This window comes from Nomascus leucogenys, chromosome 12 (assembly GCF_006542625.1).
Source record: "Nomascus leucogenys isolate Asia chromosome 12, Asia_NLE_v1, whole genome shotgun sequence".
In the NCBI taxonomy this organism is placed as follows: Eukaryota; Metazoa; Chordata; class Mammalia; order Primates; family Hylobatidae; genus Nomascus; species Nomascus leucogenys.
In genome coordinates, this window is record NC_044392.1 from 32,856,324 (window position 1) to 32,883,778 (window position 27,455).

Sequence of the window (27,455 nt, forward strand, 5' to 3'; positions counted from 1 at the left end):
GAAAGCTCTTTTTCCTGCCATGGTTTGGAAGTAATATTTCCCTTCTTTGGCCACAAGTTGTACTTTACTTGTATTTCTCTTAGGAACTTATTTTCTATCTTTAATACAATTCATTATGCACATGATCCATCTGCCCCACTATTTTATAAAATGGTCAATGATAAGCTTTCTATTGGATTTCCCTTCATAGTACAGTGTTTCCTCCTTAATAGATCCCCAGTAAGCAGTCAATGAGTGACTCACAGGTCTGTCAAGGTGCCCATCCTCACCAGAACACCTGAGTGTGAGTGGTGTAGATTCAGTGTGCAGCTGAGTACCTAATATCTCTCTTGGGGCCTTTGAGTTCCATTCACTGTAAGATCTGAGGCTAATCTGAGGGAGGCTGGGCCAGTTTGCAGCCCCATTTGCTGGTACACTATCTTTAAGAGCATAGCATGGAGCACTGTGGGAAGTGGGAGTCAGTGTCTTTGTTCCAGGCCACCATTCATTCACCCTGGATTCCTTAAGGAGAAGACAGGCTGAGGTCAGCCTAGGTCCTTCTGATTCCTTCTGTTCCCATTAGTTGAACAAGCTCTTTACCTTGGTAAGTGATTCTTTTCACTGCTATCAACTCTCCTTTACTTTGCCTTTTTGCAGATGTAAAGAGATGGAAATAGGAAAAACATACACTGTAGATCAGGGAGAGGGCAACCAAGGCAAAGTTACAAAAAGAAAGAGACAAACTTCAGTGTAGACAGACCTAGGCTCCAGTCCCAAATCTGCCACAGTCACTGTGGAATGTTAAGTAATTTACATAATTGCATTTAAGATCCAGTTTCCTAATCTGTAGAACTGGAATAATAATAGCTACCTCATGTGGTAAGTGCTAATTTATGTAAAACACCTAGTTCATAGTAGGTGCTCAAAAACTTGCTGTTATTAAGTGGTGCTTTAGAGAAACTGGCCAAAAGAAAAGGAAAATTTTTAAAGAGGGGCAATATGGACTGTGAATATACTGACGGAAAACATTCCTTAGATGATTAACTAAGTTACTTTTAAAAATTACTAAACTAAAAGGTGTTTAATTATGAAAAAATACATTTAAGTGGTAGCTGAAAGTTACCCATTCCAGAGCACGGATGAAGAAGTACTCAGACAACTAGAGAAACACAACTTCATTGGAAAGGCAGTGAGGTAACAAGAATGGGTATTGACAAATGCGTGTAAGGTTGTAGGAGGGATGGCAAAGCATTGAGGGCATTTCCACTTCATGGCTTCTATTTTCTCCATTAAGTAAAAGGCATTCCATTTTCTCCACTAACAATAAGGAGGGACCAAGGTGAGGAAGATGATTTGATAGGCCACAGAAGTTAAATAAAAATTGATACAGGTTAATTCAGTGCTAGGCTATTTACCAAGTGAGAACATTGAAAAGACAGTGAGGCAAGGTAGTAAAAGTTTTGGCAAGAAAATAATTCAAGTGTGGAGACATGGACTCCAAGTTGAACGAGGAAAGATATGAAGACAAGGATGGTCTCTGAAGGGAAAAAGGAACAGGAGGGCTTGTGGATCAGGAGCAGGTGAAGGAGTAACTGAATGAGACAGCAAGAAGGACAGGATACTGGGATTGGATAGTAGTGTGTGGGAACTGAACATTTCAAGCATGGAGTTGTAACAAGTGTCTAGGATGTTCAGGATGTAGTTGTGGGAGTGGGTGGCCGAAGTGGGGGTGTTGAAGGTTCCTAGAGATGGCAAAACCAAGAAACTGATGTGGAAGAGTTGACTATGGAAATGCAAAAGTCATTCTGAACAATGGAAGTGCTTTCACGTGATAAAAATAAAGTTAACTAAGTACCTAATCTGAAAGAAATATTGGGTGTGGTGAACACAAGAGATAGCAGCAGTTGAAACAATGAAGACTACTTACACAGGTCAAGAGTCAACGGGGGCCAGGCACAATGTCTCACGTCTGTAATCCCAGCACTTTGGGAGACCAAGGTTGGGGGGAATCTCTTGAGGCCAGGAGTTCAAAACCAGCCTGGCCAACATGGCAAAACTCCATCTCTACTAAAAGTACAAAAATTATCTGGGCGTGGTGGTGGGTGGCCGTAATCCTGGCTACTTGGAAGGCTGAGGCAGGAGAACTGCTGGAGCCCGTGAGGCAGAGGTTGCAGTGAGCCAACATGGTGCCACTGCACTCCAGCCTGAGAGAGAGTGAGACTCCATCACAAAAACAAACAAACAAACAAACAAACAAAAAAAAACCAGTCAACTTGATTCTTTGTAAATTTTTAATTTTAAAAAATTTTTTATTAAATTTTTTTTTTCCTTAGCGATGAGGACTCATTCTGTCCGGGCTGTCTCAAAGTCCTGGGCTTTGAGATGAAGTGAGCCTTCATCTCAGCCTCCCTAGTAGCTGAGACTACAAGCATCTGCCACTGTTCCTAGCTCAACTGGATTTTTAGCAGAACAAAATCTGAGTGTTTTCAATGACAATATTCCCTACCTGCCTCTGTAAACAATAAAGTCCTTACATTGTTAGATTGACTTTAGGATCTTGGTTACAGCCTGCTATCACTCTGTGTCTGTGCCGTTATGGGAATAGAAGTTTCTCCTCATTCTAGATTTTAGTTAGTAAATTGGTAAATTTTCCTTCCTGGCTGTTGTGCCTGAAGCTATAGCTTGTTGGTTTCTGATTTTTTTTGTCTTTTACATCTGATAACATATTTAACTCTACTGTCCACTTGCAGCTCAGGCTTGACTGACTTGTATTTGTATAATTCTAGTAAACAAAATAGCCCCCAAAAAAGACGTTTGTGAAAACTTTGATAGATCACAGCCTTCAACAAATCTCCATCTTGCAATGCAGGGGAAAGGCACATCAATATTTACTGGAGTCAGAAAACACTCCCCAGCAGGTGCATAATTACTTTTATGAAGGATGCCTGTGACTCATTCCTGCCCTGCCTACACAGGACCACCTCTCCTCATTAGCTTGTGATATTATCTGTCTTCGTATGAAGGTCATTTTGAATCTAACAGCCAGGATAATCACATGGAAAAATTACTGGAAGAACTCCCACTCATATAATTGCTAACATAATAAAGTTTCAAATTAGATATTAAACAGCACTTCAGTGTTTTGTTTCTTAAAATCATACTATTTGCCTTATGGGAATCTGTGTGCATATTTTCTTAAGGTGACCTTGTCTCACCTTGAGTATCTCTTTTTATAAGTGACTGACCTTAAAGATAGAAAGAAATGCTAAGGCTTTGGATAGAACACCTTCATGATGACTCAAATAATGTGTTAATGGTTTTGAGAGCACTGAGGAAACTTACGCCCATTGAGTGCTACAATAATAGACTAACTGATTTATGAGCAGTCTGTACACTCCTAAGAGCTCTACTTCTAGGAGTTTGTAGCCCACAAGAGAGCTAACTTCACCCTAACTGTAGAGTCCCATGCATTGATCTGCAGTACTCATTCTTAGTTTATTACCAGGGAGGCATATCTGTGTTTTGGGGGCAGCATGTAAAAATTTGAGAAAGTATAATCACTATTGAAATGTAAATTTTTAATTGAGGAAAAAACCATATTGTTATTATTATTTTCCTGCCTCAGGCTTATTTATACAAATAGCACAGGAAGACACCAGCCCCATGCTGATGGCAGCCCAGGGTGGGTCACACCAGTCCTTCTGTCCTCATGTTGGCAGACAGAGATCTCTACTCTGAAGTCTTTGTAGGGAACTGGGCATCTTTGGGAGCCTGAACTGAAACTGAAGCTGGAGCTGCAGCCTGGGCCTTGGTTTGATCCTTGGCTTTGGCTTTTGGCCCACACAACCTGAGCCCCTTGGCAATGCGGGCACAAGCACGCTTCCCAAGCTTGGGGTGGGTAATGTAGGCAAATTGATTGAGCTTGCAGTTGACACCCTTTGGCATCTTGGGCTTAATCTCCTTTGGCTTTATGAGGGCCTTGATAGCCTCAGCATGTGCACTCATGGTCTTGGCATTGTTGGCCTGCATCTTCTTTAGGCCCTTCTTGTTGCACTTCTTGGCAAAGCTCATGTTCCTCAGGAACTTGGGGTCCACCCCCTTAAGAGATTCGTATCTTTGCAATCGGACTTTCTTGATGCCATTTCTGTGCCATTTTGGGGACTGGTTGTGTGTGGTGTGGTTCTTGGACTTGGCCGTGTCTGCTCCCAAAGCACCTGGAACTGGAAGAGACCATGTTATTTTTGTAATGTAAGCTTCTGAGGGAAAAGCCCAATGAAATCATTTTGGCTGGCAAGACTACACCAACACAAGACTACATTATTTACGTGTCAGTGATTTTCATGGACAACCAGAAATAAGTGACATTTTATTCATGATTTCTATTACTGACTACCCATTCCATTTTCCTTTGCATCCAGCCAAACCCACAGCTGGATGGGGATTTTATCTGGTGAGGAGAACCTAACCTTTATTCCCTTGTGATACTGTCTTTATGTGATCATTGCAATTTTCTATTAACATTCAGTAGGTCCACACTGGTGCTGGCAGAGAGTGGTAGGCAGGGAAAACAAATCTAAATAGATAACAACTCTATTCTTGTGAGGATAAATTTCTTCCCTCTCCATGCGGAATGGTATTCAATGTAATCAACTTGCTACCAGCTAGCTGAGTGGTCCCTGTTGTATGAGACCATATTGGGTATTGGGGTTAAACATAGTAATTGGCAAATTGTATTTTCAGCTGTGATAGTGGCCGGGTCAAATTCCATAAGAAGTTCCCATTGCAGAGATTTTTGCCTTGCTTCTAGGTCAATCACTATGGCTAGTTTGTTTTTTAAGACCACTGAACAAACTCTAGGGTGGTTGTAGAAGGAGACTGACTGATATTTAAATTATGGGTCATCCAAGAGACTCACCTAACACATAAGGACTCACAAAAACTTAAGGTAAAGGGGTGGAAAAAGAAATTCCATGAAAATGGACCCCAAAGCAAGCAGGGGCAGCTATTTTTATATCAGACAAAACAAACTTTAAAGCAACAGCAATTAAAAAAGACAAAGAGGGACATTACATAATGATAAAAGGCCTTGTCCAACAGGAAAATATTGCAATCCTAAATATATATTCACCTAATACTGGAGCTCCCAAATATGTAAAACAATTAGTACTTGACCTAAGAAATGAGATAGACAGCAACACAATAATAATAGGGGACTTCAATACTCCACTGACAGCACTGGACAGGTCATCAAGACAAAGAAACAATGGATTTAAACTACACCCTGGAACAAATGGACTTAACAGATATTTGCAGAACATTCTACCCAACCGCCGAATATACATTCTATTCATCAGCAAGTGGAACTTTCTCCACGATAGACCATATGATAGGGCACAAAGTCTCAATAAATTTAAGAAAATTGAAATTATATCAAGTTCTCTCTCAGACCACAGTGGGATAAAATTGGAAATCAACTCCAAAAGGAACCTTAAAAACCATGCAAATATATGGAAATTAAATAACCTGCTCCTGAATGATCATTGGGTCAACAATGAAATCAAGATGGAAATTAAAAAACTATTTGAACTGAAAAATAACAGTGACACAATCTATCAAAACCTCTGGGATACAGCAAAGGCGATGCTAAGAGTAAGTTGATAGCCTTAAATGCCTTCATCAAAAAGTCTGAAAGAGCACAAATAGGCAATCTAAGGTCATACTTCAAGGAAATACAGAAACAAGAACAAACCAAACCCGAACCCAGCAAAAGAAAAGAAATAAGCAAGATCAGAGTACAGCCAAATGAAACTGAAACAAACAAACAAAAACAATACAAAAAAAAAACGAAACAAAAAGCTGGTTCTTTGGAAAAATAAATAAAATAGGTATACCATTAGCAATATTAACCAAGAAAATAAGATAGAAGATCAAAATAAGCTCAATTAGAAACAAAATGGGAGATAGTACAACCAACACCACAGAAATACAAAAGGTCATTCAAGGTTACTATGAACACGTTTATGTGCGTAAACTAGAAAACCAAAAGAAGAAGGATAAATTCCTGGAAAGATACAGCCATCCTAGCTTAAATCAGGTAGAATTAAAAACCCTGAACAAACTAATAACAGCAAGTGAGGTTGAAATAGTAATAAAAAATTACCAACAAAAAAAAAGTCCAAGACCAGACAGATTCACAGCTGAATTATATCGGACATTCAAAGAATTGGTACCAATCCTATTGACAGTATTCCACAAGATAGACAAAGAGGGAATCCTCCCTAAATCATTCTATGAAGCCAATATTACCCTGTTACCAAAACCAGGAAAGGACATAACAAAAAATAAAAAATAAATAAAACTACAGACCAATATTCCTGATGAATATAGATGCAAAAATCCTTAACAAAATACTAGCTAACCAAATCCAACATCATATCAAAAAGATAATATATCATGATCAAGTGGGTTTCATACCAGGGATGCAGGGATGGTTTAACGTATGTCAGTAAATAAATAAATAAATGAAGTAAAAACAAAAATCACATGATCATCTCAATAGACAGAAAAAGCATTTGGCAAAATCCAGCATCCCTTCATGATTAGAACCCCCAGCAAAATCAGCAAACAGGCGACATACCACAGTGTAATAAAAGTCATCTATGACAAGCCCACAGCCAACATAAATAATGAATGGGAAAATTTGAAAGTATTCCCTCTGAGAACTAGAACAAGACAGGATTCCCAGTCTTACCACTTCTATTCAACATAGTACCGAAGGTCCTAGCCAGATCAATCAGACAAGAGAAAGAAATAAAGGGCATCCAAATCAGTAAAGAGGAAGTCAAACTGTTGCTGTTTGCTGATGATATGATTGGATACCTGGAAAATCCTAAAGACTCCTCCCAAAAGCTCCTAGAAATGATAAATGAATTAGGCAAAGTTTCAGGATAAAAAATTAACATACACAAATCAGTAGCTCTGCTATACACTACCAGCAACCAAGCTGAGAATCAAATTAAGAACTCAAATCCTTTTACAATAGCTGCAAAAAAAAAAAAAAATACTTAGGAATATACCTAGCCAAGGAGGTGAAAGACTTCTACAAGGATAACTATGAAGCACTGCTGAAAGAAATCATAGATGACACACAAAAAAATGGAAACACATCCCATGCTCATGGATGGGTAGACTCAATATTGTGAAAATGACCATACTGCCAAAAAGCAATCTACAAATTCAATGCAATTTCTATCAAAATACCACCATCATTCTTCACAGAACTAGAAAAAACAAAATTCATGTGGAACCCAAAAGGATTCCACATAGCCAAAGCAAGACTAAGCAAAAAGAATAAATCTGGAGGCATCACATTACCTGATTTCAAACTATACTTTAAGGCCATAGTCACCCAAACAGTATGGTACTGGTATTTAAATAGGCACATAGACCGATGGAATAGAATAGAGAACCCAGAAATAAACCCAAATACTTACAGCCAACTGATCTTGAAGAAGAAGCAAACAAAAACATAAAGTGGGGAAAGGACACCTTATTCAACAAAAGGTGCTGGGATAATTGGCGAGCCACATGTAGGAGAACGAAACTGGATCCTCATCTCTCATCCTATACAAAAATCAACTCAAGATGGATCAAGGACTTAAATCTAAGACCTGAAACTATAAAAATTCTAGAAGATAACATTGGAAAAACCCTTCTAGACATCAGCTTAGGCAAAGACTTCACGACCAAGAACCCAAAAGCAAATGCAACAAAAACAAAGACAAATAGGTGAGACTTAATTAAACTAAATAACTTCTGCATGGCAAAAAGAACAGTCAGCAGAGTAAGCAGACAACCCACAGAATGGGAGAAAATCTTCACAATGTATACATCTGACAAAGGACTAATATCCAGAATCTACAAGGAATTCAAACAAATTAGCAAGAAAAAAACAAACAACCCCATCAAAAAGTGGGCTAAGGACATGAATAGGCAATTCTCAAAAGAAGATATACTAATGGCCAACAAACGTGAAAAAATGCTCAACATCACTAATAATCAGGAAAATGCAAATCAAAACCACAATGCAATACCACCTTACTCTTGCAAGAATGGCCATAATTAAAAAATAAAAAAATACGGATGTTGGCATGGATGTGGCGAAAAGGGAACACTTCTACTCTGCTGGTGGGAGTGTAAACTAGTACAATCACTATAGAAAACAGTGTGATGATTCCTTAAGGAACTAAAAGTAGAACTACTATTTGAAACAGCAATCCCACTACTGGGTATCTACCCAGAGGAAAATAAGTCATTATACAAAAAAGACACTTGCACACATAAGCTTATAGCAGCACAATTCACAATTGCAAAGATATGGAACCAGCCCAAATGCACATCAATCAATGAGTGGCTAAAGAAACTGTGGTATATATATAGACCATGGAATACTACTCAGCCATAAAAATGAATGAATTAATAGCATTCACAGCAACCTGGATGGAATTGGAGACCATTATTCTAAGTGAAGTAACTCAGGAATGGAAAATCAAACTTCATTATTTTCTCACTCTTAAGTGGGAGCTAAGCAATGAAGATGCAAAGGCATAAGAATGACACAATGGACTTTGGGGATGCAGGGGAAAGGGCGGGAGGTCGGTGAGGGATAAAAGACTACAAATTGCATTCAGTGTATGCTGCTCTGGTGATGAATGCACCAAAATCCCACAAATCACCAGTAAAGAACTTACTCATGAAACCAAATACCACCTGTTCCCGCAAAACCTATGAAAATTAAAAAGTTAAAAAAAAAGACTTGAAACAGACAAAATGGCACACATTAGCCTCTACTGTGGTGCTTTGCAAGACTGCAAGGTGAAAAAATGTTCATTCCAAGCCCCATCTTGTATGTAAGGAAACTTTAAAACAAAATTGAATGCTATCTTATGGGCATTGTTATGAGGGAGAAATGAGTATATTGGGTAAATTAACTGTATTATGATGTTTGTGGTCTGCATGCAGGCGCAATTTGATTGTGTGAGGAGACAAAAGAGGGTTCCTCAGGATGACTAATACATCTCTTTAAATGTACATTAGAGAGAAGTGCACAGAGTGCGCATATCACATCTGAAATGTTCTATTGTTCTGTCTGTTTTTCATTACTCTGAAATGATTACTGCAAAAATTCCTAAATTGGATGCTTTTCAAAGAGGAAGATTAAAGACCATAAGCACAGTCTTGCAGCTGTGCAAAAAAGAGTGTGCTTCTGTAGATGAATGGAGAGCCTTAGCAGCTTCCCCTTGGGCTCTGCACAGCATATGGAGAAACCCGAGGCCCACTGGGAAGTGTCAGCCTTGCTCCATCCATGAACTTGGAGGGACCTCAGTTGACTTTTTGTAGCATATCTGCCCTGAGCTAACCACCATCTGCTTGGCATTATTTGATTATTTGAAGCCTCTTAAATGCATTTTGGTAGGACCTGGGTCTCCACAATGCCGGGACAAGGAGGCAGAGGTCTTCTGAAGAAACACCCTGACCACCATCCGCTTGGCATTATTTAATTATTTAAAGCCTCTTAAATGCATTTCGGTAGGCCTGAGTCTCCATGATGCCAGGAAAAGGAGGCAGAGGTCTTCTGAAGAAACCCAGACAGAAATCTTGCACGGTTGCAAAGGAGGAAGAGAAGTAAAATACAAGCATTACCAAAATACCGAGCGGTCTTGCTTCCAAGACTACCTGGGAATTTGTAGCTCTTTGATTAAAGATCAGTACTAATTTGAAACAAAACAACAACAACAACAACAACAACAACAACAACAAATGGATCCTCTTACTTGATTTGGAAGAATATCCTCCATGGAGGAGTATTTTGTTTGAGTACTTATATCACATGAGACACGAATATACTCTGGGATCATTGCCAGTTCGTATACATAGCTCTTCTCTAAGACTCTTTGTCATCAATTCTGTTTTGCTTCTTTAAAGAACCTGCTAGTAGATGTAGATGCTTACCTAAGAACATTTCTCCTTTCATCCTGACCACAAGTTAAAGCATTTCACATTTGTCCCATTGGAAGAATTTTAGTTTTCACTATCCTTCAGAGCCACCACTGTTGCATTGTAAAAGTGCCTTTCTACCTATGTCATGATAAGCCTTCTGTAAATAAGACTCAAAATACGGTCCTAGACAACTTTTTATAAGGCTATGGGTGTGGGAGACGGTAGAATGTCACTGTGTGGCTGGAGTAGACATGCTAGGAGTGTGAGCTACTTGCTTGTCCAATCTGGGGAACTGCAACATTCAGATCTTGAATATGTTTACTTCCACTAGATGATGCAATGCTTGTGGGTATGCCCAACTTAATGATAGGTGGATTAGAAGCGTCCAGTTCATTATGAATATATCAATTTCTATGGCCACTTGGTCTACTGCAGTCATGCATTAAGAATCTTATAACCTCTTCCAACCCTAGTAATTTTACAGTTATGCATTCAGTTTCTTTTCTTTTTGTGTTGATCTTAAAATTCTAGTATGCAAACTTTCTTTAACAAAGTATATAATTAATCACTCTCTCTTCCCTCCATTGGAAAAATACAAGAGCCCTGAAACACTGGAACTTTAATTACCCATCATTCTGTATTAAATGTCAACATTACATATTTTAGTTTGAACTTTTTTTTATACTTCTAAAGTTAATAGCTATTGTGATTATATTATAAAATTCGGCAGTTTGCTTGGAATTACTGATTTTTTTTCAGTCTCTTTGCTCACACTTCCTTCTTTACAGATTGAGATTCTTTCTTACTAAGGCAGATACTTAGAAGTTCACTAGTAAGTGTCTGTTAATGGTAAACTCATACAATATGGATCTAAACACATTTAATTCATTATCATTCTTAAATGGTAGTTTAACTGGACATGGAATTCTCTCAACAGCAAATTGAGAGTTACTTTATCTCAGCACTGAATATATTGTTTCATTATATTTTGATTTCTATTGTTACCATTGAATTTATTGAGACCAGACTATACATTATTTCTTTGTAGATAATATGCTGCTTCTCTCCAGATGTCTTTAATATTTTCTTTATATCTCTTCGGTTCTACCATTTTACTATGTTGTCTAGGTGTGAACTTACTTTTTTATCCTACTTGGGACTGTTGGGTTTCTAAATTTCGTAATTCTTATCTTTTATCAAGGCTAAAATTTCAGATATTATCTCTTCCAATAACTTATCTCCTTCAGAAAACCTTTTCAGATATGTGTTAAGTCTTCTCATTTTATCCTCCATGTCTCTTTATTTCTCATTCATATTTTCCATCTGTTTACCTGTCAATACAGCATTCTTACTAATTTTTTAAAGATATATCTTCCAGCTAATTAATTTTCTTTATGCTTTTATCTACATTCCAACTTAACACATCTACTATTGTGAGTTCAGTGGATATATTTTTCATTTCAGGTATTTTCCCTCCAAAACTTCCTGCTCCCCATATATATACATATATATATACATATATATATGTATATATATATATTCAGTTTTTCTTTCTGTAGTCATTTTAAACATTTTTGTTTTGTAGCCTCTGTCTTATTGTTCAATTATAAACTGGTGGGGGTTATAATCCTAATATTTATGTGTCTGCTTTCTCTGGCTTATGGTGAAATTCCCCAACTATTTTGTAACTTTGGATTGTAAGCTCCTATTCATTGTGGCTTCAGTTGTGATAATTTTGTAGATCCTGGTTTTTGAGTTTGCTTTTGTCAGGTACTTTTGGAGTATTGTCAGTCTTGACCAAGTCTGAAGTTAATTATGCCTAAAAGATTCCTGGACAAGACCTAGTTACAAAACAAATGATGTTTTTAAAAGCAGAATAATTACCTGTTTTAGAAAGTAAAGAGGGATCAGCTTTACTTCAAAACTCTAGATATTTTTAGCGTGATTCTCCTATTATGATTTCCCTCAGGATACATACAATATTCCAATTTACTGCAGGTGTTGTGATTCCCATAAGATTCTTTTTGTCATATAAGGGCAGAGTGATAGATCTGTTTATACGATATCCTAGACCAGCCAAAGAGTCGTCTCTTGACCTGGGTCTCATTTAACACTAGGTCACAGACACAAGTGTAAATGTGGCATATATTGCCTCCAAAATTCAAGGGCTCAACAAGTACAATTTAAGTAATTTCGGTGGTAGAAGGTAAAAGGGGGATCATTTTTTTCTTTCCCTTTGATGAAATATATCTATCTATTCTCATCTACTATAACTCAATTTTACTGCGTTTGTAGGCTGCTGTATTTTTATAAGATTTATTCTCTCCTCTCTGATACACACATTTCTATCAAAACATTTGGAGTGTGATATTTCTATTTTATGTTTTCCAGGTTCTTTCACTTATAAATGTAAAGAATTTATGTGATACCCTATGGAAAGCTACATTGTCAGGGTAATTGTGGAGGAAATTGTGGCAGAAAACTGGAGAGCTGACAAAAACATGGGCAAAATATTCAAATTAATTATGTGTCATATTGTTTCAAGAGTTTTAAAATTTTCTTCATTTAAGGGATTCTGAGTTTCTAAACTAATTCAAAGTTGGAAACTGAGGAGTTTTGACTCTCTCTGTGGTTGCTCAAGTCTAGCCCCTATTTACCAGACCTAGAAGTTTCTTTTAATGTAATAAAATCAAGTTGTTTTGAGAAGTGTCTTTTTATGTCCTTTGCCCATGTTTTAATGGGGTTGTTTGTTTTTTTCTTGCAAATTTGTTTAAGTTCCCTGTAGATTCTGGATATTAGACTTTTGTCAGGTGGATAGATTGCAAAATTTTTCTCCCATTCTGTAGGTTGTCTGTTCACTCTGATGATAGTTTCTTTTGCTGTGCAGAAGCTCTTTAGTTTAATTAGATTCCTTTGGTCAATTTTTGCTTTTGCTGTCATTGCTTTTGACATTTTCATCATGAAATATTTGCCCGTGCCTATGTCCTGAATGATATTGCCTAGATTTTCTTCTAGGATTTTTATAGTTTTGGCTTTTACATTTAAGTCTTTAATACATCTTGAGTTAATTTTTGTATAAGATATAAGGAAGAGGTCCAGTTTCAATTTTCTGCATATGGCTAGCCAGTTTTCCCAGCACCATTTATTAAATAGGAAATCCTTTCCCCATTGCGTTTGTCAGGTTTGTCGAAGATCAGATGTTTGTTGCAGATGTGTGGTCTTATTTCTGAGATCTCTATTCTGTTCCATTGGTCTATGTGTCTGTTTTTGTACCATTACCAAGCTGTTTTGGTTACTGTAGCCTTGTAGTGTAGTTTGAAGTAGGTTATTGTGGTACCTCCAGCTTTGTTATTTTTGCTTAGGAGTGTCTTGGCTATATGGACTCTGTTTTGGTTCCACTTGAATTTTAAAGTAGTTTTTTCTAATTCTGTAAAGAATGTCAATGCTAGTTTAATGGGAATAGCATTGAATCTGTAAATGACTTTAGACAATAGGGCCATTTTCACAATATTGATTCTTCCTGTCCATGAGGATTAAATGTTTTTCCATTTGTTTGTGTCCTCTCTGATTTCCTTGAGCAGTGGTTTGTAGTTCTCCTTGAAGAAGTCCTTCCCTTTCCTTGTTAGCTATATTCCTAGGTATTATATTCTCTTTGTAGCAGTTGTGAATGGGAGTTCATTCATGATTTGGCTGTCTGCTTATCTGTTGTTGGTGTATAGAAATGACTGTGATTTCTGCATATTGATTTTGTATCCTGAGACTTTGCTGAAGTTGCTCAGCAGCTTAAGAAGCTTTTGGGCTGAGTCAATGGGGTTTTCTAGGTATAGGATCATGTCATCTGCAAACAGAGACAGTTTGACTTCCTCTCTTCCTATTTGAACATCCTTTATTTCTTTCTCTTGCCTTTTTCCCTGGCCAGAACTTCCAAAACTATGTTGAATAAGAGTGGTGAGAAAAGGCATCCTTGTCTTGTGCCTGTTTTCAAGGGGAATGCTTCCAGCTTTTGCCCATTCAGTATGATATTGGCTATGGGCTTGTCATAAATGGCTCTTATTATTTTGAGGTATGTTCCACCAATACCTAGTTTATTGAGAGTGTTTTTTAACATGAATGGATGTTGAATTTTATCAAAGGCCTTTTTTCTGCATCTATTGAGATGACCATGTGATTTTTGTCTTTAGTTCTGTTTATGTGATGAATCACATTTATTGATTTGCATATGCCAAACCAGCCTTGCATCCACGGGATGAAGCCAACTTGACCGTGGTGGATAAGCTTTTTGATGTGCTGCTGGATTTGGTTTGCCAGTATTTTATTGAGAACTTTTGCATCAGTGTTCATCAGGGATATTGGTCTGAAGTTTTATTTTTTGTTGTTGTATTTCTGCCAGGTTTTGGTATCAAGATGGTGCTGGCCTCATAAAATGAGTTAGGAAGGAGTCTTTCCTTTTCAATTATTTGGAATAGTTTCAGAAGAAATGGTATCAGCTCCCCTTTGTACCTGTGGTAGAACACAGCTGTAAATCTGTCGGTTCCTGGGCTTTTTTTTTGTTTCAGAATTTGTTATTGGTCTATCCAGGGATTCAACTTCTTCCTAGTTCAGTCTTGGGAGAGTATATGTGTCCAGAATTTATGTGTTCATTTCTTCTAGATTTTCTAGTTTATTTTCTAGTTTATTGTATCCTTGTACTTCTGTGGGGTCAGTGGTGATATTCCCTTTATCACTTTTTTATTGTGTCTACTATGTAGCCAACAAACATATGAAAAAAAAGCTTAACATCACTGATCATTAGAGAAATGAAAATCAAAACCACATTGTGATACCATCTCACTCCAGTCAGTATGGAGATTATTAAAAAGTCAAGACACAAAAGATGCTGGCAAAGCTGTGGAGAAATAGGAACACTTTTACACAGTTTATAGGAATGTAAATTAGTTCAACCATTGTGGAAGACAGTGTGGCGATTCCTCAAAGACCTAGAACCAGAAATACCATTTGACCCAGGAGTCCCATTACTGGGTATATACCCAAAGGAATAAAAATCATTCTATTATAAAGATACATGTACGTGTATGTTCATTGCAACACTATTTACAATAGCAAAGACATGAAATCAACCCAAATCCCCATCAATGATAGACTGAATAAAGAAAATGTAGCACATATACACCATGGAATACTATACAACTGTAAAAAGGAAAGAAATCATGTCCTTTGCAGGGACATGAATAGACCTGGAAGCCATTATCCTCAGCAAACTAACACAGGAACAGAAAACCAAACACCACATGTTTTCACTTATAAGTGGGAGCTGAACAATGAGAACACATAGATCCAGAAAGGGGAACAATACACAATGGGGTCTGTTGGGGTAGGGGGGGAAGGTGGGGAGAGTATCAGAATAAATATCTAATGCATGCGGGCTTAATGTATGCAGGTGTTCTGTTGATCTGTGCAGCAAACCACCATGGCACACGTTTACCTATGTAACAGACTTGCAAGTCCTGAACATGTATTCCAGAACTTAAAATAAAATTAAATTAAATTAAAAAGAAAACAAAGTTGTTTGGTCTTAGTAACAGTAATGAACTCATCATTAAGATCTCTGTGGATAGAGATTTCCAAACTTTCTCAGTCTTAGTGTCCATAGTGTCTCAGTAATTTTTTTTGGTGCCTCTAGGTCAAATTAAGTAACTAAAAGTTCCATTTATTAAGTAGTTGGGCTAAAACAACTTCATACATATTTATGTCCTAATAACTTGTGGATTATATAAAAGAAATATGCATAAAATGAACAAAAGTATTTTTGTTTTATTCTTAAATAACCTCAACTACTTACCAATGGGATGTGTACATGAAGAACATAGGACACACAAATTGGAAGAAAAGAGTACATTTTTGTTTTATCTTTAAATAATTTTAATTTCTTACTTGTGGAATATATATACCTGTTAGGCACTACTTATATTTTTAAATCTGGGAATCACATTAAAAACTACCACCCTCATTTTCTGTTCAACATTAATTTTCATGTCAGTATCTGCTTTTTACCACAGCAGCCACCAAAACCCTGTTTTTCAAAGATATGATGTTACTGAAAGGAATGTGGCATGATCTAAAGTAGAAATCATAAACTATCTTGAGCTAATAGTACATGCAGTATATTTCACTGTGTTTTCCTTTGACATTTATGAGATATTGGGCCACTTCTGTGACTTTGCTGCAGAGCCTTGGGCATCTTAGTATATGGTTTGAGAACTGTGGCTTTTGAGTGAGATCATTCTAATTACCATAGTGACCCAAGCAATCTATTTTGGTAATAATATACACCTTATATCTGGTGGTGAAGTTCCACCTTGAGTCTTTCAATCCATGTTGAAATCACTGAGCTCATTTCAACCTCAGCATCTCTCACCTACAGAGAACAACTTGGACACTTTATAAAGACGCTGGCGTTCCCTTCACCAATATATTTTTTAAGGCTTTAGTAATGGGAGTATTTTGAGGACTCTTTCAGAGGTCATAGTTGGGTATGAGGGTCAGTGGATGATAAAATTCACTTCAACAGTCTTTCAGTGTCTCTGGATAACTTTCTTAATAACATTCCAAGAAATTTATGAAATGTCAACTTTATTTCCTATGGCCAATGTTGAATGTAGAATTAAGTCAGTTAGGAAAGAAACCAACCCAAATGCCCATCAATGATAGACTGGATTAAGAAAATGTGGCACATATGCACCATGGAATACTATGCAGCCATAAAAAAGAATGAGTTCATGTCCTTTGTAGGGATATGGATGAAGCTGGAAGCCATCATTCTCAGCAAATTAACACAAGTACAGAAAACCAAACACTGCATGTTCTCACTCATAGGTGGGAATTGAACAATGATAACACATGGACACAGGGAGGGGAACATCACACACTGGGGCCTGTTGGGGGGTGGATGGCAAGGGTAGGGACAGCATTAGGACAAATACCTAATGTATGCAGGGCTGAAAACCTAGATGATGGGTTGATAGGTGCAGTAAACCACCATGGCACATGTATATCCATGTAACAAACCTGCACATTCTGCACATGTATTCCAGAACTTAAAGTAAAAAAAATAATAATAATAAAAAAGAAGACAATAAGATCCAGCAGCTTGAACTAGTGTATTAACTTTAAAAAATCTGTTTATTGCACCTATATTAATAAATTCAGTTAATTAAATTGCAATGCCTTTCTTAGTCGAACACTCTCAGAATCCAGAAATTAGCATATATATAAACCATGTCTTTCCTAATATAACTTACACAATTTTTGCAATTATTGTAACATAGATTTTATCTTCGCAGATTTGGAGCACACTGGGAATCTGATTCTAGTCAGGATTCTGGAGAAAGTGAAGGGTGGGGTAATGGGGCATGAAGAGAAATGGCTTCCAATTATAAATTAACTTCTACAGATTAGAGAGTTGCAGGGTCCTCAGGAAAGGCAGGACAAGGGAGAAGCTACTTCCATTGAGAGAGGAAACTAAATGGAAGCTGTAGGTTCTTGATTTTCCAAGTCCTCCAAAGCCCCCCATTAGGGCTCCATTCCAATTTTGGACATTTCATGTGTTCTCTGTCAGTGTCCACATTTTCAGAAAAAGGCCTGGGAAATCTGTGAACTCAATGGATGTAATTCAACAATGTGCATGGTAGAACTTAGTGCTTATTATTCATTTATTTTAGCTAAGTAGCTATAAGAGATTAGAGGCAATTTTACAAAATTATATTAGTCCCTATAATTAAGTTTATAATTTTAACTAATAATTTAGGGTTATAATATTGTTATTTGACTTCATTCTTCAATTCTTTAGATACTTTTTACTGTTCTATGGCAATGGATACTTGTTTCCCTTCCTTCCAACTGGTTTGTGATCTTCTCAGGTAATCACAAGTAATAATTTTCAGAATCTTCATTTTAAATATTTTTAGCCACATAAAAACTAGAGAAAATAGCATAAATAAAATACATATATACACCACTTATGTTTAATGTTTACAAATATATTGTTAAATTTATTTATAGACAAAATGGCTTTTCATTGCAAATATGGAAATATGCATATTTAAAGAAATAATATTTTCTTCCATAAACACAATACCATGACTATACCTAACACATTGAACACAAATTCCCTAATATCATCAAATCATAGGTCACAATTTCATTAGTCATGCCATCAATCTGTGCCAAGAGCATCAGTATTCCCATCCTTTAACGTTAGCTATATTTTCACTGCCTTTGTCAGCAAATAAGCTACCTAACAAATTCCATGTATTGTTTTGTCCATTCCTCTTCCATTATCCTATAGCTCTGTAAATTGCAATAACTTCTACTAGTATTTTTGTGCAAGTCAAGATTCTATTAGTGAATAAAACAGAAATTAATCTAGTTAACTTAAGTGGAATATAAATTTATAGGAATAATATCCCATACCTCCATTTGAAGGATAATAGACTAGGCATAGATGGAAACCAAAGGAAGTGAAGCATAGTCAAAGATAGGCCATAGGAGTTACCCTCTTAGATCACTGCTGTTTGGCATTGTCACCATGTGTCCTTTGTGACCGCACTACTGGGATCTCAACTCTGTAACTCTGATCCTGAACCTCTGGGTCATTCCTTCAAATTTCAGAGGCGTGAGCTCACACTCTAGCTGACAGTAAGTAAAGAGTGATAACGTCTATTCTTGGAAGTAAGGTCTTATCTCTCACTCATATTGGGATTCCCCCAATTATGAAAAAATATATGGATGTTTGTTTCAGGTCAGATTCTCCACATAGCAGGCTTTGAGATAAAGACTTGCTTAACTGGATTTTAACGCACACAGACCAAACATTGTGGGAGGAAATGTTCAAATCTGAAGTGTCTTTCAGCACACCTAGATGTCTAGAATTACATAGAAATATCTGGGATGTTTCTTATCTGGTTTCATTTGTTTGTTTGTTGTTTTGGATGTTTCTTATCTGTAACCATAACAAATGGACTATGACTTATACCAAGAAAAAAGCCAGAATGCCTCTACATTTTTTCCTAGAAACTAAAAATAAGTACAAAATGTGGGAAGTATATTATCTAGCATGAAAACTTTTAACTAGGTGAACAAAGTTAGGCCACAGAGTGAGCAGCTGTTTGCCTTCACTTTTAGTTACCATGGTGGCTTTTAGTTAGGACACAATCCTGAACCATTTAAACTGGATGATCAATTGAGGTCATTGCATTCTAATTAAGCATTCCCCTTTGAAATAGATGACAGATACTTTATGAATATATTTTCCTACATATCCTTAATATGCAAAGTTGATGTGCTTTCTTAATTTTGCAATTCAGTTATTTAAATCGTATGCTTTTTTTGTTGATCAATAGCCCTTATTTGTTCATTGAAAATACCATTATCCAAATGTTAACAATGTGAGTTGTATCTAATATTTTTGAAGTTTGAAATATATTAACTCTAAAAAGTACAATGATTGACAAAAGATGACTTAGCATGTTATGTGTATGTGTAGCTCTGTGTGTGTATACTTGAAATTCAGTGCTTTAAAGTAGTTGCTATTTTTGAAATATATAAACAATAAGGAATCATCAGCTTATTGATCGCCATCAAGATTGTTACAATATCCTTGCAGTTGTACCTTAAATTCTGTGTCATCCAGTCTCTGTTATGCAAGTTGGTCTTTATGGAATCACTGACAGGTCATTCTTAGCTCAGCGGATTCTGTTTTGCCTATGCATTGTACTTTAGCAAACCATATTTTAGTCATTATATTAGTATAAATTTGAAATTAAGTAATCATAAAAATAATCCAGTTAAGACCATTTTTTTTGTTGGATTCTTTTGGTGCCTTCTCTCTCAGATAAATAATGATCTACTGAGAACATTATTCAAATTCAAATGAGACTTTTTGTGGCTGTTTTTTCTTTATATCGTTCATATGTCTGTGTTATCTGCCAATCATATGTAAGCTGCTTGATGGCAGGAGGCCGGATTTTAATACCTGCATAGCCCATGCAAGATCTAAGTCAAGTTCACATTTGGTCAGGTCTGTGGTGGCACGGGGCGATCAACCCTGCAGTGTGCAAACATCATTAACAAGAGACTTTTCTGGCCCTCCTGGCTCAAGAAAATGGAAAGGAAGAATGAGCTAGTCAGGAGACAAAACTAGAGGCAGGAAGAACAGTGGCCCTGAACTACAATGAGTCAGTGGTGGATTTAGGATACCTATTGAGGAGAGGTGGAAAGGACAGACACTGGAAGCCAAAGTGGGCTCAACTGAGAAGGGACAGTGGAGGAAATGCTGGTCCTGGACAGAGTCAGAGAGCACATGAGAACCACTCTGGACTAGACAGAAGATGATGACAGGCATGAGGGCCAGGACCAAAGTTCATTAAAGTGGTCATGGTGGAAGGCTGGGATCATAAAGAAGAGGGACCAAATCTGGAGTGATGGAGTGGGGAGTGAAAGAGAAGTGGGAGTGAATGTGATGAGGGGCCAGAAGAAAGACATCTGGGTTCTGTTCCAGCTGCACTTATTCCTGATCATCCCGTCGGTCTGGCCTACTTCTGACAGATGCACATAATCAAATATGGTTTATGTAGCTGTCTCTGGACTTTGCTTGCCCTCATTTGCTCTCTTTCTTTCTCTCTAGCTCTCTCACTTTTGCTTTTGCTCTCTCTCGTATCATGAGACCACAAAATACAATTAATAGGCAATTCAAGTCATTACTATCATAGATATTAAAGCCAAGAAAATGACACTTCTAAGTTCAGCAAACTACATGAAAAACAGTAGTATGAATAAAGGATACCTGGCATGGTCCAGAATGATAACAAAGAAAAATGGAGAAGTGGTCAGGGCAATTTGGAGATGGCCAGTGAAATGACAGTTGAACTTATTACAAGCCAAATAGCAGTCTGGAGTCTCTCTTCATGCTAGTTCTAATTTTGAAACAGTGAGGGAAGGCAGATATTATTATTCTGCTTTTAAAATAAGGAAACTGAGGCTCAGAAAGGTGAAGTAACTTGCCCAAGGCCACACAGCTCAGTGACAAAACCAGTATTCATATCTGGATCCCTCTGACTCAAATCTGGGCCTCTTTCTTCTTCTTTCTGAGGAAATTCTCATTTTGGGAAGATCCAGTGGCTTCTGGATCCCTCAGAGCCATGTCTTTCTTGGTGACCTTTTTCCTGATATTGATGAAAGGAACAGTTATCAGTGGTGTCTTACAGATTTACTCATGGGCATTCTGTGGTATCCCCCAGAGCCTTTGTTTCTTGACACATTCCTATCTCCCACTTACCTAGATATTACAAATGGAATAATACAAATGAATAAAACAGTTTTTGATAAAAAATAATGTGACTCAAACCATTTATGTAACTGGTCTTGAATGCATGGTCTGCTGCTTCCTCACTGGAGCTAGATTTAATTCTTAATTCTGCCACAGAAGGAGAACTTGAGTACATCACTATTCTCTGTGCCTCTGGCCACTTGCTTTCTGCAGGAAGGACATTTATAGACACTAGAGGGATGAGGAAACTGTATCTAAACTCCCTGTGTTGGCGGGATCAGCAGTTGTAAGCTGCTAGGAAATTGCCAAGTACTGTTGAAATTTCCGTGCCTGATCCAAGATGTTGTTTACACACAAGGCCCAAATCTTTCCGGTCTCAGGAAATACCAATGTTCTTTGGCTGAAGTCAATATATCAAAAAACCTTAAGAAGTTATTCAGAAACTAATTCTGAAAGCCTCCCATGGTCATACAAGGCAAGCCAAATACTGACATTGTATGTGGAAGATAAGGCTGCAATTAAACATTCACGATGGATCCAAATTTTATATGGTCTACTTCTGGGTGGTGCTGTCTTGGAGTGTGTGCTTCCCTAGGAAAGGAGCTCAGTCAGAAGTTGACTTGTGATTCTGTGACTTCCTGCTGGCCTTTGAAGGCTTGGTATCATTAGTCATCATGGAGTGATTTGTTTACCTTTTAGTCATATCTGATTAGGATACATTCATTCATTCATTGAACAAATATTAGCTGAGACTCTACTATGTGCCGGATTCTGTGTAGGAACTGAGGACACAATGCTAAGCAGAAACAAGCACCCTTCTTATATCCAAGGAGCTTATAGTCTAATAAAGGAGAAAGATAAATAAAATCACAGAAATACGTAACTTCTAACTCTGAGTAAATTGGAGAAAATGATAGCCAGGTTTTGAGAATGCGTAGCATGGATTGAATCTAGTCTGCAGTGTTGGGGTAGATGTCCTTGGGAAATGATGTTTGAACTGAGATTTGGAAAACATGGACCACTTCATGAACCTTGGGGACTGACAATGAATTAAGACTAGGATTTGACAAGTCCCTGGAAGTGTGCAGACACTGACAGCTGAGCAGTCAGCAGAAAGCTTGCTTGGTTTTAGCTCTTAAGATGGCGGCATATTTCGGCAAAGGAAGGAGGAGCCCATGCTTGTGCAGACACAGCCTCATCCAAGTGTGATCCATATCCTCTCTCCAGATCATCCTTGATGTCTGGTTTGGTTTGCCTTAGCCGTCACCCATTTCTCCTATATGTTTTACAACATCAGAATCAATTGATCAGCTCCCTCTTGAAAGTCTTGTGGTCCATTACTAACTACTGAGCTGATTCTACCATTTTCTTTCTTCTTTTCCTGCTTTCCTACCCTCTATCCACCATTCTGACCCCATTCATTACTGCATTTCTTCCAATTTTCTCTCTCTTTGATTGTTATACACACATTATAACTTATACACATTATAAACATTATAACTTATACACAAGTTATATATACATTATAAGTTATACACAAGTTCCAAGACTTTTAGGCTGTAACTGTGACCACTGGAAATAGAGACAAATGCCATTCCTGGGTCATGTGTTCCTAGGTACAGTGAGCAATGCACACAAGCATCTTTTTATGTAATCTTCCCCCCACCATATAGCAAAATCTAGTGGAGTTGAATCACTTTTATGATGAAATTTGCCCAAATCTATCCTCCTGTGGATTATCTTTAGCTGGGAAATATGTGCGCTAAGAGCTTTTAATAAAAGAACTGTAGTTCTCTTACTTTATTGTGTTTCACCGAGGCTGCAAGAGGTGTGACACATAAGCTGAAAGTAAACTGAATAGGAAACTGAGGTTTTGTTTCCCTAGCAACGTTAATTCAGCCTTCTTACAGATGGAAACAACACTGGAGGCCTTTGTTTCTGCATTCCCAGCTCTACAGGGCAATGTGACATGCTGAGCACTCTGGAAACAGTGCTGTATAATAGAATTCTGCAGCATTTACTTCAGAATTTTCTCTCACTAAATTTCATACAACCTTGTGGGCATTCTGCTGGAGCTGATATTCATCCTGTTTGCTGAAAAAAATGAGGACAGAGGAATATTCAGTGTTGTGACTTAGTACATCAGGGCATGTATTGTCAGCAGGGCAGGGCACATTATGCAAGGGCAGGAGGAGGAGTTTGGTGATTCAAGAACAATCATGGCTAGAAGGATCTCCCTATTGTTCAAGGTCAAAGTGGACAATGGTCCAGTAGCTCAGATATTCAGAGCTGGAGCACTGGTGTGTAGGAAGAGTAAACATACCACATACATGGCCACTTGTTCTTACCTTTCATATATATCTTGAATATTTTATACACAGTAGAGAAAGTTTTAATAAAAACCCTAAAGATATAGTAATCCACATTTATCCATTTGAATAATTTGCATTAAAAAGGCGTTGGTGAAATTTGGTCCATTTTCAGCATCTAGGAGATTTCATGGGCATATTTCTGGGAGTCTGGGAGGCTTTATAATATAGTGGTAGATGTCCAGGGTTCTAGTGACAGACTGCCAAGATTTAAATATTGGCTCCACCAATTACTAGCTGTGAGCTCTGGGGAAGCCCCTAACTTTTCTGTACCTCCATTTTCTCATCCATACAATGGTCACAATAGTACTGTCGGGTTGAAGAGATGGTTAAAGTGAGACATCTATTTAAAGCATTAACAATGCCTAAAGCCTTATAGTAAGTGCTTAGTATGTGGTAGATATGGAACTGCCACACACTCCCACCTATTTGCAGCAGGAAGGGAGCACTTGCCAGATTTTTTTGAGCCCTTTGGGGAAAATTTCACTAGAACAGACAAATGTAAAATTTTCCCTCTCTAATTTAATGATAATTTGTCCTTATTTTGTAGCTGCTTCTTTAACCATGTGATGGGGCAGGGGCTTGGGTTCATGGAGGAGAAACAAGGGCAGGAAGAGGTGGAGGAGGAAGAAGAAAAGCAGGAGCTGAGAAATCCAGTGGCTTCAGAGCTGCAAACCGGTTGACACCCACATACCTCCTTCCTCTTTTTCAGCGAGGTTTGCCCATTCCCAGTAACTGGAGACCCTGTGAAGGACTATGAGTTGCTTTTATGCCAGATCCCTAAGAGCCAGCTCTGAAACCTAACTCCTCAATGTGAAGTTACTCACCAGTTATTATGTAGCTCTGCATCCTGCAATAAGAAAATGTGATTAGTACAGCAGCCCTGCTCATCCTATGAATCCAGAGATCTGCGTGGGTGTGATGTGAAGGCAGACTCTTTTTCACTCTTAAGGTTAAGCTCAGAAAAAAATAAAAAAAGGACTAACTCCCTGTTTTTCATCTTAAACATTTACCTTGCAATTTCAGAAAATTAGAGGGCATAGTATTCACTTAAGACAGTGTTAAGACTTCAGATCAAAATCAACCTAAAGAGCAAATGCCATATTTTCTCTTCCTGTTTGTAACTGAGGGTACATGTCACTTTATTGAAGCCCTAATTGTGGGGCATTCCTCTTCCTTCTCCTCCCCATTCACATTCTCATGTTCCTGAGAGCTATTAGAGCACAACAGACATTCTGGCCAAATCCATTCTTGGGGAGAAATTCTGTCCTAGATACAGACACTAGGAAGGGCACCCTTAGTTACTTGTGATCTGGCCTGCAGACATCTCCCTTCATTTCCCCTCCACATGTCTTTCCCACCTCGCTCTTCAGGGGCACTAATCCTCACAGGATTGCCTCTTATCTCCAGCCCTGGGCTTATGCTGGTGCTTCCACCTGGAGTACTTGTCGTCTTCCTGTACTCTCACCTCAACTTGTGCTTTTGCAAACTCATGCCCCTTTAGACCACAATATGATCTTCCTTGGGACACCTTTCTGACCACTCCCAATACCCTTAAGGCATTCTTTCCTCTGGAATCGCTTAGACATTGTTCACATCTCACATTTAGCACTAGTCACATGAAACCCCATTGTATAAAAGTAATGTGTGTTTTTGTGTGTGATTTGTTTCCCCTATACATAATGATAACCTTAAGGATGGGGGCCAGGTCTTGTTCATCTTTACTTCCACAGTTTCTGGAATAGTTTTTACACAGAGATAGTTAATAAAAGCCCCTTTTATGTGTGAAAGAATGAGCAGTGTCCAGCCTCCTCTGCCACCTTCCTGCCAGGTACTGGACACCCTGGGAGGACACCTCCCCCAAAGGTCTCCTCGTCTCTCCTTTGACCTTCCAGCCTTCCCTACTTTCTCACTTTCGGCTCTGCTCTGGTCCTCATAAGGGCTTCTTGAGACTCAAATTAGATTTCCAAATCCAAAAGAGAGCAGCAGACAGTGCAGGAAGCCCATAGGCCAAGCTAACCATCATCGGCCCTATCATCAACAAAGGTAACTGACTAAAAGATTTGAGGGTAAAAGAATTTTCTTTTTTTAATCCTACCTTCAGTGGAGTCTGGTAGGAGCTGAGGAGAGGAGAGACTCCATGGTGCCAGCTCAGTCCAGTATCAGGTATTATTTTACCTCCTTTAAATCTTTTCTGTGCTGGTTTCATATTTTGTGGGAAGGTTCTGTCAATATTTTTTCATGTATCCTCTTCCACTGCCTGTCATTAGTATCCCACAGTCTTGATCAAGCTTGACTTTTTCACATAAAAGGTCAGTTAGGTGAAATTCAAATGCCAATATGAATATTTATGGTCAGTAGTAGCTCGTGATTAAGTCCCAGGCTATTAGGTAGGAAGATAAAGGTATTATTTGATTGGTGCCTAACTGAAACTAATTAATTAATTCCCTTGCTCTCTGCTTTTCTCTGGTACCTGTGACATCTTTGTGGAATGAGTGTGCTACAGGAACCATGGTTTCTTGATTTCTGGTTTGTAGAAATCAGTGAAATTCAAGGAACTTGTCAATCAACATGTACTTTTTATTATCTGTTCTGACTTTTATGGACACTTTAGATGTCACGAGAGAAGGAAGAGAAGGTCATGTAGCTTTTCCTCTTCTTTGTCTTATTTTTCTCTAAGGAGATAGTGTTATATGACTGGGTCTGAAAGCTACACTCCTCAGTGGGCTTGATATGGACTATAAATAATGGAGGCTGTGTGAAGAGCAAAAGGGTTACATGGATTAAGTGCTAATGTGAGGAGATCTCTCAGTGTCTATTGGCCAAAATGAGGATGATGGCAACAGCTAACACTTACTGACACTTATTATTCTCAGGGTTTCCCAGGTATAGTCTCATCAAATTTAAATTATAAACTATTAGGTCTAGATGATTATTATACCCATTTTACAGATGAAGAAGATGAGAAGATTATTTTACCCATTTTACAGATGAAGAAGATGTCACCTAAGTCACTTATCCAATTTTATGCAGCTTGTGCATGTCAGAGACAGGACTCAAACCTGAGTCTGTTAAGATCCCGAGAGCCAGACTCTTCCCAAAGATGATATCCTGAATTCTGGCTCATGTTGATTCCCTCTCCATTCTCAGGGTTCCTGAGTTCCTGAGGGATAGTTGTGAGCAGTCAGGAGCAGATGAGCTTCTAGAAGACCCATATTTACATGAAAGATAAAATAAGGGATAATCATTTCCAGAAAAAGGTTTACCATAGTGTCACTTTAAGGAAGAAACTCCCCAGTAACAACAGACAAAATATCAGTTGTTGTATAGAGATTCATACCACACATCTGTTCTTCAAGCACATAAAACAAAGCAGGACTAGATTTTAGTATTGGCCTGAGACACAGTTTTTTGGTGTTTGGACCCTGAAGTCATGTTGAAATGATTGCTGGATATGTTAGATGTTTTGATTTTCTGAGATAATTCAGTTAAATCATTTTGGAATTCTTACAGATTTTTCTTGTACACTCTATATACAAGGGGAGCTTGGACTTTCCAGAACATTTGTCTGGGTCTTATTATAATTTATATATATATATAAATTATATATATATATATATAGAGAGAGAGAGAGAGAGTAATGTATGTGTTATTTCTCTTTTTAAAACCAATAAATGCCTTGTGATCTTTTCAATAGTGGGACATCAAATTTTACCTAGTCAAGTTTATTTTTTCTGCATGTCACATTGTGACTTAGTGGCCTAGATTTCATCCCTTTCATCCCT

The 27,455-nt window shown here is 37.8% G+C and overlaps 1 pseudogene; it reads right to left on the reverse strand.

The window, feature by feature from the left end:
- Positions 1–3,708: 3,708 nt before the first annotated feature.
- Positions 3,709–26,183, reverse strand: LOC100603616 (annotated as a pseudogene).
- Between the last annotated feature and the right edge of the window lie 1,272 nt (positions 26,184–27,455).